A 16,485-nucleotide genomic window follows, 5' to 3' on the forward strand; every position below is an offset into this window, starting at 1 on the left:
TTAAAAATGCATAAATATTATACCCTGTGGAATTCAAAATATTTAAAGTTATTTTATTGTTACAAAAATTTTATTATTATGCTAATACTTATAAATATAAAAATGTGATTTTTTTCACTGGTGTGACAAAAAAAATTAACATTCTGGTGTCGAAAGGCCAGGGATTGAGGGTTTCTCAAAATTTCTACTACGTACAAGGCATCAACACCCAGCAACATAACTGTGTCACATGAAATACAAAGCTGCATGACTACTGCAAGTGCAGACCTTCTGGCAGGAGGATTACACAGCAGAGGGAGCAATTGCCCTGAGTCACTTTTTTCCTTACAGCATTAGCACTGCTGTAGCTGTAAATTATTCTGAGTTTGTAAACCAGTGTAGTAGTTTTTATTAGATAAAACATGATAATTAAAAAAAAATAAGGTCTGCAAGAACAGAAATCTTTTCTGAGTACAGCTGAGCACAAAAACTTTGCATTGACTTAGGCAGACATTGGTAAATCATCCAAAAGAAAAAGCAGCTGGTCTGTTTCTGTTCAGGAAAAGAGTGTGAAACAGCAAGAATTTGTGGTAAGGGAGATTATCATTCACTATGAAAACAGTAACTATGCTGAGTCTACAGTTTATGGTGACAGTTTTAGTTCCTAAGATGTAGAAAATGTTTTGAGAACAAGAAATGTGAGATCAGGAGTAAAGGAACTGTGCATGTGTTTATTCTTTACTAGTTGTCTGTGAGAGTTTATTCTGGCATGTAGTAATTTCTTAGTTTGACCTATGAAGCTTCCAGGATACCATTTGGTGCAAAGGCTGAACAAGATTACATTCCTGGCAGTGAGAATGCAGCAGCTAGAGATGTGGGAGATTGACTCTGGGGAGTATTATTCTTATTAAGAGACAGAAGGACATTCCAATACAGAATGTATCTAGGTGCTGCAGGTTTCATAGGACTGTGTTTATAAAATGTGATAGGGGAAATGTGCCCTGTGACTTACACAATTAGGGTGATTGCAACGCAAAATATTGTAGTTCACACTATTCCCACACAAATATGGCAAAATCAACAATAAGAGGAGAGTAGTGGACACATTCAGTGATTTTTATTAATATCTAAAAGAACACTAGCTCTCAGACCATTTTTTAAATCTTTACTTTTCTAAAAGATAAAAAAATACAGCACATTTCCATTTGCAGTCTTCTGCTTACCAGACTAGTCATACCTGTTTAGTTAGGTCAACCATTAGTTTTAGGTATCTTTGTTTTTACATCCTTTGATTCCTAACAGTATAATAAAATTAAACATTTCAGCCTTCCCTTCACTATCCAGTCAAATCAGTTACAGGACCTAAAATTGAGAAAAGGACCTTTGTTCAACATGGGTCCCAAAAAGAGCTACTCAGTCATCCATAAAAGAAATCTCACCCATTTATTAAAATTGATTAAAAACAATTTATTTTCAATAAACCAAGACAACTTAATATATAATAAGCTGCCAGAAATCAAGAATGATAACATATAAGAACCCATTTTAACATAACCACATCACTGGCATTTAACTTCCACTCTTTTTAGAGGCCAGTGAACTAATAGATTCTGCCTGCAGCATCAACTTCCTCTAAAGATTCACTTCTCAAGATAGAGCTCATCAGTGTCCCAGCCAAAATCAGTGTAAGTGCTTCCAAGTCTGGCTGCCACCTGTATCTCCCCTGCAGCTGACCACATTCTCAGTGTGGGTATCCCATCACATACAGCAAGTGTACTATGTAAAAAGAAGTAAAAATTACTTTACTTGTTCAGCACTGAGAAAGGCAGGAACCACTACAAAAAGTACAAATGGGAGTCCAGCCAGCACTGCAACCCAAATGACCAGAAACCCCACAAGCAACTAGTGAGGATCTGCCCCTTTTTAACAGCTGGCTTCAGGCCAAGAAAAAGCTAGACATCCATAGGGATAGCTGCAAATTGGGCAGTATCCACCCACAAATAGAGAAAGCTGCTGCAGTTCATCCCACAAGTGTTCTTGGAATTTGCTTGCTACAGCTTTAAAAAAGGTCAGATAGAAGGTGCTCAAAAAAGAGTTATGCTGTGAACACTGACTGTTTTAACAGGGCAGTCAACTCTGCCTTGTGACAGACAGCTGGGAAATGTAGCTACTGAGAGACTGACTTGTATCTGCATTCAAGTACTTGTGTTTCATGCAAGCACAAAAATTGTACAACAGGAATTTAGGGGATGGAGCAGCTGCATTATGAGGAGAGATTTCTTTCTTTAATTTGGAGATATGCAGGCTGAGAGGGATACAATTGAGAATTACAAAATCATGAAGGCAGTCAAGAACATGAGAGCAGGACTGTTACTCACCAAACCTTGCAACACTAGAACTATGGGCTCTCACTCAAACTATGTGAAAGACAGGTTTCAAACAAACAAAAGCAATAATTTTATTTTGCAAACATAGCTGTAGTGAAATTCTGGTGATGTGAGACTGAGGAGACCAATAATATCAGCAGGCTACACAAAAAGTGCAGGCTATAAAAAGAGAATTTATTTATGGACAGCTGTTCCAAAACAGGTACAGGAATGGCCACAAGTGTATCTCCCAGAGATCTTAATTCAGTGACTTTGGACTCTAGGGCAGAATGAGAGGGATGTACAACACGAATGGCCAAGGATCATCCTAGCTCCATACAGTATCACTTGATGTTACGTTCCAAGGCAAAAGGAAATACTAGTCTAGGTGGGCCATAGATTTGACACAATAAGGCATTTCTTACACTTTTATGCATGAAGCCACAGCAGGAGAAAGTCAATGACACTATAGGCCCAAGAAGATGAACTCATTGCAAGAGAGGCAGCTGGCATGGCTTCACCTGTAATTGCTGCCAGACCACATATACTTTAAAAACATGTGCAGAAGTTATAATGCAATAGGCATACATATTGAAGAACTTCTTCTGCCCTTTAGAGCATTGAAGCTAAATTCAGAATTGTTTCTGTCACACGCCAGTAGCTGTAACGACTGAAGTTTTTGGAAAAGTCCCTTGCTGTTCCCCCCTACGTGCAGCTCCTGTCTGTAACACTCCCACTCTGGAGGAACTCTATGATGTCACCAGGCTTTGTCCCTGTTATAGTATGAACTTCTCCACAAAACTTGCAACAAAACAAGCTCAAGTTATGGCTTCATAAAGGAGGTATTTAACAATTACATGCCTGTCTCTTTCTCACAGTATTAGAACACAGAATTTTAAAGGAAAAATCTGTCATTTGCTAGCACTCAAACACATGCTTCCCTCCTCTGAGCACAACAGATTTCACCTGCTTCCTTCCTTTTCAGATCCCACAGCTGTGACAGACATGTTACTAACACAGAGCATATGTGCCACATATCCCTTTATCTTCCTCTCTCCATTTCTGCACCCCTGAAGAACAGAAAGAAAATAGAGCTGGGCAGAGTCATCTGGATGTATGCAAGGCCCTGTCAAAGAATCATGAGACCAGAAGGATTGACATATCTACTGCTGGTCCTAGTCACCTCTTTTTCCAAAATTTGTCATAATCACATATGTATTTATATACTATCCAGCCCAAAGCCTTCTGGAGCACAGAATTTGCCAGATTACTTTAATTACTGGCTCAATTGCAGTGGTCACTTGTCTAAACCTAATCAAACGACTTACCCAACTTTATATAATCGGTCAGCAGGGGGATTTCTGAATATGCCTGTGACTTCCCAGGAAGCCAGACAAGAAAGATTGATCTAATTTCAGTGGAGCCCACTCCTTTCTCAGATCTGAGGAAACATCTGTTTCCACTTTCTCTGAAACCTACCAGGCCAGTAGAAAGGCACAACATTTTTCATCACCAAAACCTAAAAAAATATGACCATACACTAGCTCATTTCTCAGCATTCCAAATTTAACCAGAAATCATAGTGTTGTATAACACAAGAAGCCAAGCACTGCCCTGGAGTGACAGAGATTTTATCTAGCTCCTGCTTCAATGGCAAATGGACAGCTGAAATTTGTCCCAAAGTATTTACTTGATAGCAAGATTAGTTACACTAGTCCAGTTGCTTAGAAAAAGAGTCACTGGAAATTACAACAGGAAAGAACCTATTAAAGCCACCCATTTCCTCCACCAAGCATCATACAGGTGTAACCCACTCAGTACCCTTAGAGAGAATCCATTCAGCAAGGTTGCCCTGAGATAGCAGAGACCTGGTCTGGATGTTGGAAGTCCAGTCCTGGACTAGAATCCTTCCAGTGGAAGTGAACTGTGAGCAGTGTCAACCGTGAACAGTGGAAGTGAACTCTGAACAGTGTCTTCTAACACTGAGAGCAACAAATAAGAGAGTTGGGTTCTCAGCATTATAAAACAGTTGATCACTTTCTCACAAGTGAGAAAGCTATCCATGAGATGACCTCCCTCCAATGGCCCAAAAAAAAAGTAATAATTACAAAATTACATGATCCTAAAGTCATTCCGGTTGTGGCAAAGGGAGAGCCATGTAAAAATATTCCTAAAAACAATCAAACAATGAAATGGGACAGAGACACAAGAAGACATTAGAGTGTGTTGAGGATAACCAGGCCTTGGCACCAGATATCAAATTCATGCCTTGGCATTGGACATCAAGCAGGAAAGTTACTGCTTACAGAGGCTGACAGAAGTTGCATGATGGGAATTGCTCTCTAAATTTCAAGTTTTGTAGATTCTAAGTTAATCTCAGGCCATTTTTTAGGAATTGTTTTACTTTTCATTGTCCTGTGGGAAAATCATGTGATCCTGCACATTTTCATTCCTGACCACTAGATGTCACTCATCCCATTTCAGTTTCATGTCCACGACCACGGTAAATTCTCCCGGGAAAAAAAAGCTAAATAATCACGACGGAAAAATAGACAAATTGTCAAATAGGGCACAAAGTTTTTCCCAAACACAGCCTCTTCGTAAGCATGAAGTAGCTTTCAAATACTCACACTCAAGGTGTTTTGGAGCTGAAACTTAGATTCATCACTACCTCCAGTTGGAGAGAGTATACAGATCACAGACTTATTAACAGCCCAAATAATTTCCAACTCAAACAGTATAAAGTGAACAACTTGGGTGGAAAATAACATCTCTCAAGCCTCTGCAAAATCCATTATACTCCCAGAGTGTGAGCCTTGATCCCTGCAGCATATGGTTCGGGTTTGAAAGGTTGGATGGTTTGAATGGTTTGGGTTGGAAAGGACCTTAGAGATCATCTAGTTCTGACCCATCACCACGGCAGGGACACCTTCCACTAGAACAAGTTGCTCAGAGCCCCGTCCAACCTGGCTGTGAACACTTCCAGGCATGGGGCATCCACAACTTCTCTGTTACAGTGCCTCACCACTCTCATAGTAAAGACTTTTTTCCTAATATCCAATCTAAAACTACCCTCTTTCAGTTTGAAGTCATTCCCCCTTATCCTATCAATACACGCCCTTGTAAAAAGTCCCTCTCCAGCTCTCTTCTAGTCTCCCTTTAGGTACTGGAATGCTGCTAGGAGTTCTCCCCAGAGCCTTCTCCAGGCTCTACAGCCCCAGCTCTCTCAGCCTTCAGAAACCTCTGATCATCTTTGTGGCCTCTGCTGGACTTACTTCAACATGTCCACACCCTTCTTATGTTGGGGGCCCCAGAGATGGATGCATTACTTCAAGTGGGATCTTACCAGAGCAGAGTAAAGGGGCAAAATCACCTCCCTCGACCTGCTGGCCATGCTGCTTTCAATGCAGCCCAGGACACAGTTGGCTTTCTGGGCTGAAAGTGCACATTGCTGGGTCATGTCAAGCTTCTCATTCATCAACACCCCAAGTCCTCCTCTAGGCTGCTTTCAATCCATTCTTCCATCAGCCTGTATTTGTGTTTGGAATTACCCCAATCCACATGCAGGTTCCTGCACTTGGCTTTGTGGAACTTCATGAGGTTCACACAGGTCTACCTCTCAAGTCTGTCAAGGTCTCTCTGGATGGCATCCCTTCCCTCCCATGTGTTGACTGCACCACATAACACACAACTTGATATCATCAGCCAACTTGCTGAGAGTGCACTCAACACCACTGTCCATGTCAGTGACAAAGATGTTAAACAGTGCCAGTCCAAATACAGACCCCTGAGGAATAACACTCATTGCTGGTCTCCACTTGGACATTGAACTTTGACCACAACTCTTTGAGTGCAACCATCCAGTCAACTCCTCATCCACCAAGTGATCTACCTATCAAATCCATGTTTCTCCAGTTTAGAGACAACGATGTGTGACACTGTGTCAGACAGTGTCATGTCTTACACCAGTCCATGTAGATGATGTCAGTAACTCTTCCCTCATCCACCATCACTGTAAACCTGTCATACAAAGCCACCAAATATGTCAGGCACAATTTGATCCCCATGTTGGCTGTCACCAATCACCTCCCTATTTTCCATGTGCTTTACCATAGTTTCCAGAAGGATCTGCTCCATTGTCTTTCCTGACAATGAAGTGATAGTGACCAGTCTATTTCCCTGGGTCTTTCTTATTTCCTTCTTAAAATGGGGGTTGTATTTCCCCTTTTCTAGTCAGTGGGAACTTTCCCAGACTGCCATGACTTCTCAAATATGATGAATAGCAGCTTAGTCACTTCCTCCACCAGTTCCCTCAGGACCCACGCATGTATGTTATCAGGTCCCATGAACTTGTACACCTTCAGATGCCTTAGTTGTTCTTGAACCTGATCTTCTTGTACAGTGGGTGGTTCTGCATTCTCTCAGTCCCTGCCTTTGTCGTCTGTCACTTGGGTGGTATGGCTGGAGCACTTGCCAGGGAAGACTAAGGAAAAAAAATTCTGTTGAATACCTCAACCTTCTCATTGTTCTGGGTAACCAGGTGTAGGAGCTGAAACCCAGCTGTCAGCAGAAAGGAGCTTGGTGGGTCTTTGCAGTAAACCTTGGGCAACAGAGGCTGAAAGAAATTCCTGAATCTGAAAGACTGGACCTTCCTCACAAGACCTGTTGATGTACAACCATGTGGATTAACCTGGCTCCTGCAGAAGGATAAGGAAGGACTTTGAGATGAAGTTATCAAACTGTGTTGAAACCCCTTTGTTTTCTTCCCCCCATGTAGTCCTGGTTAAGGGAAATATTAATCAATTGTCTAACTGTAGCAGAAACCTGTGTAATCCTCTAGTTAACATAAAGCCATCCCCTAATTAACATAACTCATCCAGCCCCTAAGACCCTTAAATTGCACTCACGTGTTCAATGAAGTATTCCAGTTTCTACCTCCATATCTGGGATCATCTTAGCTTTCTGGACCCTTATAACCAGGTCTCCTGCACCCTTCCAGAAAGGGCCCATGTTTTCCCTTATCTTTCTTTTACTGCCAGTGGATCTATAGAAGCTTTCCTTGCTGTTCCTGATATCCTTGGACAGATTTAATTCTATCAGGGGCTTTAGCTTTACTAACCAGATCCCTGGCTGCTCAGACAACTTCTCTGTATTCCTCTCTTCCCTTGCTTTCACCCTCTATAGGCTTTCTTTTTGTGTTTGAGTTTGTCTAGGGGCTCCTTACTCATCCATGCAGGCCTCCTGGCATTGTTGCCCAACCTCCTCTTTGTTGGGATGCTTGGAGGAGGTGGTCCTTGAATATCAACCATCTTTCTTGGTACTCTCTTCCTTCTATGGCTTTATCCCACGGCACTCTACCAAGTGGATCCCTGAAGAGGCCAAAGTCTGCTCTCCTAAAGCCCAGGGTAGTAAGCTTGCTGTATGCCCTCCTTGCTGCCACAAGGATCTTGAACTCCACCATTCCATGGTCACTGCAGCCCAGCTGCCCTTGAGCTGCACCTTCCCCACCAGCCCTCCTTGTTATTGAGCACGAGGTCCAGCATAACACCTCTCCCCATTGGCTCCTCTATCACTTAGAGAAGGAAGTGATCACCAATGCATTCTGAGAACCTTCTGGATTGTTTAAGCCTTGCCTGTGTTGTCGCTCCAATAGATGTTAGGGTAGTTGAAGTCCTTCATGAGAACCAGGGCTTGTGAATGTGAGGCTGCTCTTATCTGCTCGGTCTTCCTGGTTGGGTGGTCTGTAGCAGATCCCCACTATAATGTCACCTGTCCCTACCCTCCGTGGAATCCTGACCCATAAGCTCTCAGTTACCGCCTCATCTATTCCCAAGATGACCTCCATGCACTCCAGCTGGTCGTTGACATGGAGGGCAACATCACTTCCTTGTCTCCCCTGCCTGTCCTTCCTAAAGAGCCTGTATCCTTCCACTCCAACACTCCAGTCATAGGATTCATCCCACCACATCTCTGTGAGGACAATAAGATCATAGCCCTGCAGGCATGTGCACATCTCTAATTCCTCTTGTTTATTCCCCACACTGTGTGCAATTGCATAGAGGCATTTAAGCTGGGCACACACCACACCCCTACCCCAATGAAGCCAACTTACCTGCCATCCCTCTCCATATATCTTACAAGATATTCCCTTAGATAATGCACCTTGTCAGTCCACAGACAGCTAAAAAAAATAATCAGCTCTTTGTACTACACCTTAACTTCCATGTAACCCCAAACCTACCTCCAAGATCTGCAGTGATGAAATCCCTCCTCTGTATGAACAGATGTCACTGTGTGTCATCAAGCATCAAGCATGTTCCATAGGATACCTACAAAAAATGAAATTAATTAGTGAGTGTGAAAGCATAACTACTAGATTATCAGGTTTCAGCAAACCAGGGAACATGTAGCACAGTAAGCTGGGCACAACAGGACCATGAAGTAGTAACAGCAAAGAGGGGGGAGGGGGGAATCAAGAACCAGATTAACACTGACAAAAAGAATGCACCATTTCTTAATAGTAATAAACCCTTTTTTTCATTAAACCTTTTATTAATATTCTTCTAATACATTCTTCAATGTATTAGAAGAATATTAATAAATTCCTACATTCCTTCCAGTCTACGACACAATAGGACAGATCGATACAGTCCTACTGATTGATGCATTCCTACTCTAATTTCAGTAAAGCAAATCAAGATGGAAGTCTGATCTATCAAAATTTTATTTGCATTTTCAACTGTGAAAAATAGTTTCCTTAGCATAACTAATCCTATTGCAAAATCAATCCTCTCCAAGCCTATCTTATTATAGGAATTAACCTACTTTCAAAAAAATATGGAAGAAGTTTTTCCATATGCACATAATTTTTATTCACTTAAAATTTATGTAGCCTAGAAACAAAATTAAAGCAGGTGTGCTTGCTGCTTAAGAGAAAACTCACATTATGTTCCTGTTCTGCCAGTGTCCTCCTGTGTGATCTTGGACAAGTCATTCAGGGCATATTTCACCTCACAGCAGAAAACAATGCAGAGTGCTCTGAGCTGCAGATTCTCAAGCCAGGGAACACACATGGCACAGTACTGCGGCACCTGTATGAACCAGAGTCAGTGCTGGTGTGTTCACATATCATTGGAGGTGACTACCTGACTCATGAGGTCAGTGATCACCTCTGCTCGTTTCACCTACAATAAAAGTACTTGCTGAAGTTCTTTATTTCATTTCTCCATTTGCAGAATGGGAAGAGTAGCACTTTCATGTTTCACAAAGATGCTGTAGGCATACAAACAAGAACCCTTGGGAAGCATGGATGGAACAGAGTATCAGAGAGGAGGGAATAGAGCACAGAACTCTAAAATCCATGCAGCACTTGAAAGTTTCTTTCCTGTAATAACTTTATCCTAGGCTTCAGGAGAAAAAAAATAACATCTATTACTACTAAATGACAAAGTTAGAAATTACTACTAAATGACAAAGTTAGAACTGAAGACACTAAGGAACCAGTTGTGAAGAGAAAACTGATCAGGACCAACTTGACTTAGAAAACTATAAAAAAATTCTTAAGGAAATACCTTTGTTCTTGGGAAGTGTCAGGTTATTGAAATTTCTTGAAGAAAAATAAATTTTTGCTAAGAAAGGTTACTCAGGTTCTAGGAAGATTTTCTGATCCACACCAAAAGGGAGAGGCCTTAATTTCAGAATACACTGACAATCTGTAGCATCAATGATAAGACAGATGAAAGTGCAAATTGCATGTATGACAAGGCTTGGCACAGGGAATTGAACCTAAGGCTCCACATAAGTTCCTGACCTCAGTAGTCTGGGAGTAGTGTCTTTTGTATGTACAATTGAATGCTCACTCTGACCCATATAAGAAAGACACACATTACAGACCAAGCTCAGCATACCTGTTTGGATGTGAGAAATGTTACATTTATATTTCTATTTCACATTGTTGGCATTCAAAGCTGGGATTTGAGTTCTTAAAAAAACCTCAATAAATACCCCGTGTGTTGGTGTATTCATTATTCTAGTTCCAGTTAAATCTTTCAGAAGTGTCTGTTCTGTACCAGTGTAGAACAGGAAAAAGGTTTTACAAGATCAAGTCTGTTTCCTCTCCATCTCTAGAAAAAAAATATCAGACAGATAGAAATGAAATTAAGAATTTTATTATAAAATTCTAGCTTTATCCAAAAGCTCACTGGAGAAGTTAATGAACTTTAAAGCAGGTACAACTATTTGCAATTTGTGTTCCATGATTTTTTTCTAGTGTAACTTTAGGTTTTAACAATGTCTGTTCAGCATTCGTATAGCAGAAAGCTCTGACTCCTTTGTGATTGCTAAAACAAGAGTTTTCCACTCACTTCAGAAAACAAAGCCCCTTTTCCTTCCCAGAAAGTAGAATGCTTTATATCTGTTAGCTGTACAACGTCTTTTCACTGAAGTTTGATGCAAGACCATATTAGTTTATAGTCTTTCCTGTATGCTTCCTTTCAGTACCTAAAGGAGACTGGCTAGAAGAGAGCTGGAGAGGGACTTTTTACAAAGGCACGTAATTACAAGATAATAGGGAGTGGCTTCAAGCTGTAAGACTAAAGGTTACAGATTCATTGTAATCAAGTAACAGAAGCTTTGCTGCTATCTGCAGAGATAGTCCTGATTAGAGCCAAGGCAAGAGAAAATTTAGGGGCAAAGGTAGAATTCCCACTTGGGGCAAAGATCTACTGTAGCATATGTATAACTGCTCAGCACTACACTGATCTCATCAGGGTTTCTGCACAGCAAAGAATTTCACATAAAGACATTTGTATGAGTAGGCTGAAGACAGTACTATGAGCTGGAGAAAACTAAACACAAAGAAAGGAAAAAACACACAAACACCACTTAAACAGTGAGTTTCAACACTCTAACTGAAATAAAAAAGAAAAAAAGAAAAAACCAATCAAGAAATCAAACACTTAAAAAAGGCAGTTCACCTAATATCTAAAAAGTGTATTAGAAAGCAAAAGCTGACACTGAGCCACTGTGCTCTGGTGTTCCACCCTGATATACATCATTTCTCTCATTTAAGTGCAGCAACTGGAATCAAAGAGGCCGTTTGTAATGGTAAAGGTCATTCACAGAAGCGAGCTGCTTACCTCACCATCAAGAAAACCTTTCAAATGGGCAAAAACTTCCCACCTTCAGTAGTCAATACATTAGGCCAGTGATTTTCAGGCACAAAAGAAAGGGCCATAAGGGATTTTAGCAGGTCATACAGGTTCTCTCCCCTCCTCTCAAAAGCATGATCAACTCTATCTGAGTCATGGAATCATTTAGATTGGAAAAGACCCTTAAGATTATTGAGTCCAACTGTAATGATTCCTGACTGATGGTTGATGAACAATGCTTGAAACTTTTCAATGATATGGACCCTGTATTTTGCTGAGGACATTTATTCCAGTCTTTCACTGTCCTCTGTAAAGTTTTGTCTAATGTATAACCTGACTCTTTCACATAACATTTTAAAGATATATTATTTCTTGTCCCATATACCCTAGAAGTGTAAGACATACCTCTTATTCAAGAATATTTTTATATCTAAAGACTGTACCATCTCAGGCTTCTCTTTCACAAGACTTAACAAAGTCAGCTCCCCCCACTTACTCCACACAAAAAACAAGGTTTCATGTAAATATGTTCATAAAACGTAAGTACTGTGAATCCAAATTAACACCATATCTCATGTAAAGATTTTGCATAGAGAATTTGCGACTAAAAAGCTGTACAAGTTTCTTCCCCATCCTTCCACTGAGCACAGCAGTTCTGCTAACTTGTCAGGTCAAGGCCATCCTGGACTCCACCATGACATCCCTCCCAGCCCATTTCTCTCTGCAATGGGATTCAGTGAGACACTGCAGGGCCCAGACACAGTCAGGCAGCTGCAAACCTCACTTCCTGCCCTTCTGCTCCCCACCTCCTCTCATACCAGCCCCCAGTAGAGTCAAGCCTGAATGAAAATATGAGAATCTGCTGGAATTTTCCTACACATTTCCAACAGGTGCAAAGGAATCTGTGACACACAAGAATTCTTCTTGGTAAAAAGAGACCTTACAAAGTATGTTACAAGTTATCCAGGGTGATACAGAGGCACTGAATGTCTTAATGGCAAAGTTCTGGAAAATCAGTTTAGAAAAACTACAGGTGCTTTTGAAAGAAGCATTCCAAAGACACAGAGAATTAAACAGAATTAATATGTTAAAAACACTGAAGGAACTTCAATGGATTTAGATAACAGTTTCAAAGCTAAATAAACTCTGGGAAACAGAGTCAGAAACTGATTTGTCACATGAGGCTTTTCACAGAGCTCTTTCAGGAATACAGAAAAGGGAACCGACTCTGAAACAGTTACAAAAAAGGAAGTTAGTGGCACAGAGAAGTTCAGATCACAAAGAGCTAGGCCAAGGTCAATAAAGACAGCACAATCCCTACTCATGCTCTAAGCAACATTCAGTGTTTCATAGAATCATTCAGGTTGGAAAAAATCCTTAAGATCATTGAGATGTTCCAGTTCACACTAAGAAAATGTATGTTAACTAAACAGTGGCCTAAAATCACCATAAAGAAAAAGAAATCTCCACTAAGTGTTTGAATTGCTCCTACGCAAGTTCATGAAGACACTGTATTTGAAGATTATAAAAAAAAAACTACAAAAGCAAAATGATAGCATAACAACAAATGATTGTCAGAAATAAAAAAATTAAATATTAATCAAAATGTAAAAGACAATATAAAATAAAGTCAACAGTATCACTCACCACCCTTGTTCACCAAAAACTAATTTTGGATCCTCTCTAATAAAGACAAAATTCCCAGTTCACACAGAAGAACAGAGAGAATTTATTTTTCTAGTGCAGTCTACGCCACTTCCATACTTTTATCAAATATAAGTTCTGCCTTGATTTCAATTCTTTATCAATGTTATTTATTTTTTCACTAACAGCAAAACTTAAGTCTGTCTTAACAAAATTTCACCCATTTAAACCGTTCTCAGGTGCGATACACAGAGTTTCTGCACAGTCTTCCCCTACAGAGCACAGGGAAATGAAAGATTGACAAAAATTGTATGATCTTCTGGTCTCTCATCATCCTAGCCACAAAAATGTGCTGCCAGAAATTAAAGGCAGTGTTTAATGCCCACTACGCAGCCTGCACTGCGGGTAACAGCATCTGTGGTGTAGGGACAGGAAGGTATATGCAGAAGATTTATTTGAGGAGGATAAAGAGTTCTTGCTCAAGGAAGTTTTCACTGCTAGGAAAACTAGGCCTGGGAAAAGATCAGTACAGGAAAATCCCATTTATTACACCCATGGATGTTTATTATCTGCCTGTTTTGAGAATTAGGATTCCTGTGTAAAGATAATACACTGTGAGGTCCTTGCTGAGAGAAAGAGGATCCATAAAAGAACAGGGGAGAACACAGCCTTGAAGTTATGTGCATGGGAAAGTTATTGTTATAAAAGCACCAGAAAACAGGCCTGGGGTGTTCTTTCACCCACTGTGTGATTTTAGCAGTGTATTTAGGGTTTCCAACTTTGGACTAAACTTTTCCTTAATATCTTAGCCATGGTTTGGTATCTGGGTTTACCTGCGTGCATAACAGTTCTCACACGCAGCAAGGAAGCACAAGCTGTGCAGAAAAGGAAGTGAAATCTCTGTCCTCTGCTGTCACCTCAGTTGCTTTCAGTCCCCACTGTAGGGACTGGCTTACTTGGCATGGCTGTGCTCTCCCTTTTTCAGCTAAACAAAGCTTAGTGCCATGGCATTACCTTATAATACTGATACCCTGCTGCTGCCCAATTATTTGAGTGATGGTAAGAAGGGAGGGGCGCTGCCTAATAATTAACCAATACAAACTGAAGCAAAAATCCTTAATAGGCCTTATTTTGTGGCCTGTTGATGTTTATCAGCTACATTTCCTGCAACTGAGATTCGAGAATATATTTTAAGACACTAAACATACAAGGATTGTATTTCACTTCTACTAAAATATTTTTATTTTTAAGAAGGAATAATTGCTAATGTGCCAAAAATGCCAACTGATCTTTACAAAATCTCTGGCTGCAAGTCAGGGTTATTAGCACTTCCCTTTTACAGGTAGAAAAGCACAAGTACAGAAGGCAATGTGAACTACCATCTTGAATTAGCGCTGGAGCTTTGAATCAAAACGAGTGTCCTTGCTTCTACAGGCAGCGGTGCCTAGTTTTAGCCAGGGGAGGCAATATGGTTCTAAAAGAAGCATTTAAAAATCTTTGCACCCTGTCCTTTCCCCAGTGCTGTTACTGGAAACACACCTGCCACTCAACCACAATGCAGATGATGTCCCCCATTATGCCTGTGCCATTGCACGACTGGTACCCTTCCAGTCCCATGTCTGTAGAGGAACTGAGGACCACTGGGGCTGAAGGGATCAAGGACATGGGAGCTTATGAACCATTCTTACAAAATGCATCCATTCAGAGGATGTAGATTTATTCCTGACCCAGGCTTTGCTGCCTCTTTAGATATAAGGAGTCAACTTCTACCAACCACCACTTGCACACAGGTAAAAGGCAAAAGCAATAAAAACTGTAAAAATCTTACTGAGGTGATAAATCAGCAGTGCTTAAGGTCCCCATTGAAGAGAAAATCCTTATTCAGAGACATATATGTTTGAGTATTGCAGAAGTTAACGGAGGCTGCATGAAATGATGCTGGTGATTAGTTTGGAAGAGAGAAGGAAGAAGCAGGGATACACATTTAGCTTACTTTTCCTAAAGGAAATCAACCTTTCAGCATTTGGGGCAATGTTGAGCCTGACAGAAATACTGCATTCAAGCATTTTGCCTTCAGAAATGATCTCATATGAAGAACGGCACACAGAGCACTACAGGAGAAGTAGCATTTCTCTCTGAAATCCTCTACCAGGCTCTGTAAAGGTTATACCCAGTTCCCAGGACACATCAAATCCCATGGCAACCGGGACGTATTTCCCCTCATTTCCCATGACCCTTTGTTTGGAGCTCTGAAAGCAAGTATTTCAAGATGCCCTTCAGAAGGTTCCTCGGCAGCTGACCTGGTAATTTGTACACATTTCTTGTACTTGGTGCTTAAGTTACAGAACACTTTTATGCCAGAGCTTTCAAAATGGACTCACAGGGTAGTGAGAAAATATAGTCAGCAGTCCTGTCCATGGCAAGACATAACCTGGCTCTTACAGATGAGGACACAACCATTGTACCAGGTACACACTGGAGGACAGGTTTACAAATCTCCTGCATCATGTGGAGAACCTCCCATCAGAGTTCGTGCTTCTCAGCACTTCAAGAGAACAGAACTAGGCGATGAAGCCAGAGCAAAACACTCGATCTTTAACTTCTAGTGCACCTCCAGACCTTAGGGATAGTGCATTTTATCTCTTCCCAGGCAGAAATGCCCTGCTCAGTCCCTCCCTTGGGAGGGACACTCTACACGTGGCACACCCCGATATCAGCAGCACGGTTCCCCCTAGGGTGAAGTGCATCCTTCACCATCGCTTTGTGCCACAGGAACATCCCAATACCCTCACCACCCCTGACTGCTTCCCACCTGGCAATTTCATCCCAGCTGTCCCGTTCCTCAAAGCTGCCTTAACACGGAAACCTGCCCCTGGCTCCCCGCGGTACTTTACCGTCCAGCGGGACCACCTCCAGGACTCCTCCGGCCGCCCCGCCCAGCCCGACCGTTCTTTACCCCCCCACACCCTGACCACAGACCCCCGGCGGGCAGCGCTCAGTGAATGACCTCTTCCCCTCACGGCGACCCTTAAGCCGTCGCTTCATGGCCCCGCCCCAGCCTCCCCCCCGGACCCGCTCCCGCCCTCCCGCCCCGCCCCCTTATCGCCTGGCCACAGACGGCTCCCTTATCGCCCTCATCTGCTTATCGCCCGCGGGCAGCATCACCGCCACCCGTCAGCGGCAGCCCGGCTGCGGTACAGCGGTGGGCAGCCGGCGCCGCCCGGCCCGGGGCGGAGCGGGGCGGAGGGGAGCGACGCCCAGCCCCGCCCAGCCCGCCCCGCCCCGCCCCGCCCCGCGCGGGGCTTTGTTACCCCGCATGCAGCCCCCACCCGGGACGTGGCTGTGCC

At 42.0% G+C, this 16,485-nt stretch overlaps 1 long non-coding RNA gene across 5 annotated transcripts in view; it reads right to left on the minus strand.

Annotated features, from left to right (window-relative positions):
- LOC135416090 (uncharacterized) overlaps positions 1 to 15,944 on the minus strand; it is a 104,005-nt gene extending 88,061 nt beyond the window's left edge. For 3 of the 5 annotated variants that reach the window (XR_010431433.1, XR_010431436.1, XR_010431435.1), the window contains exons 1-2: positions 8,587 to 13,433; positions 5,692 to 6,828 (exon numbers count right to left, since the gene is read on the minus strand). This is a non-coding gene — a long non-coding RNA (uncharacterized LOC135416090). Of the gene's footprint in view, positions 1 to 5,213; positions 6,829 to 8,586; positions 13,434 to 14,966 lie in introns of those variants that run through there. The other 2 variants (XR_010431432.1, XR_010431434.1) reach the window with 2 other exon arrangements.
- Positions 15,945 to 16,485: the final 541 nt, after the last annotated feature.

The sequence above is a fragment of the Pseudopipra pipra genome, chromosome 6 (genome assembly GCF_036250125.1).
Source record: "Pseudopipra pipra isolate bDixPip1 chromosome 6, bDixPip1.hap1, whole genome shotgun sequence".
In the NCBI taxonomy this organism is placed as follows: Eukaryota; Metazoa; Chordata; class Aves; order Passeriformes; family Pipridae; genus Pseudopipra; species Pseudopipra pipra.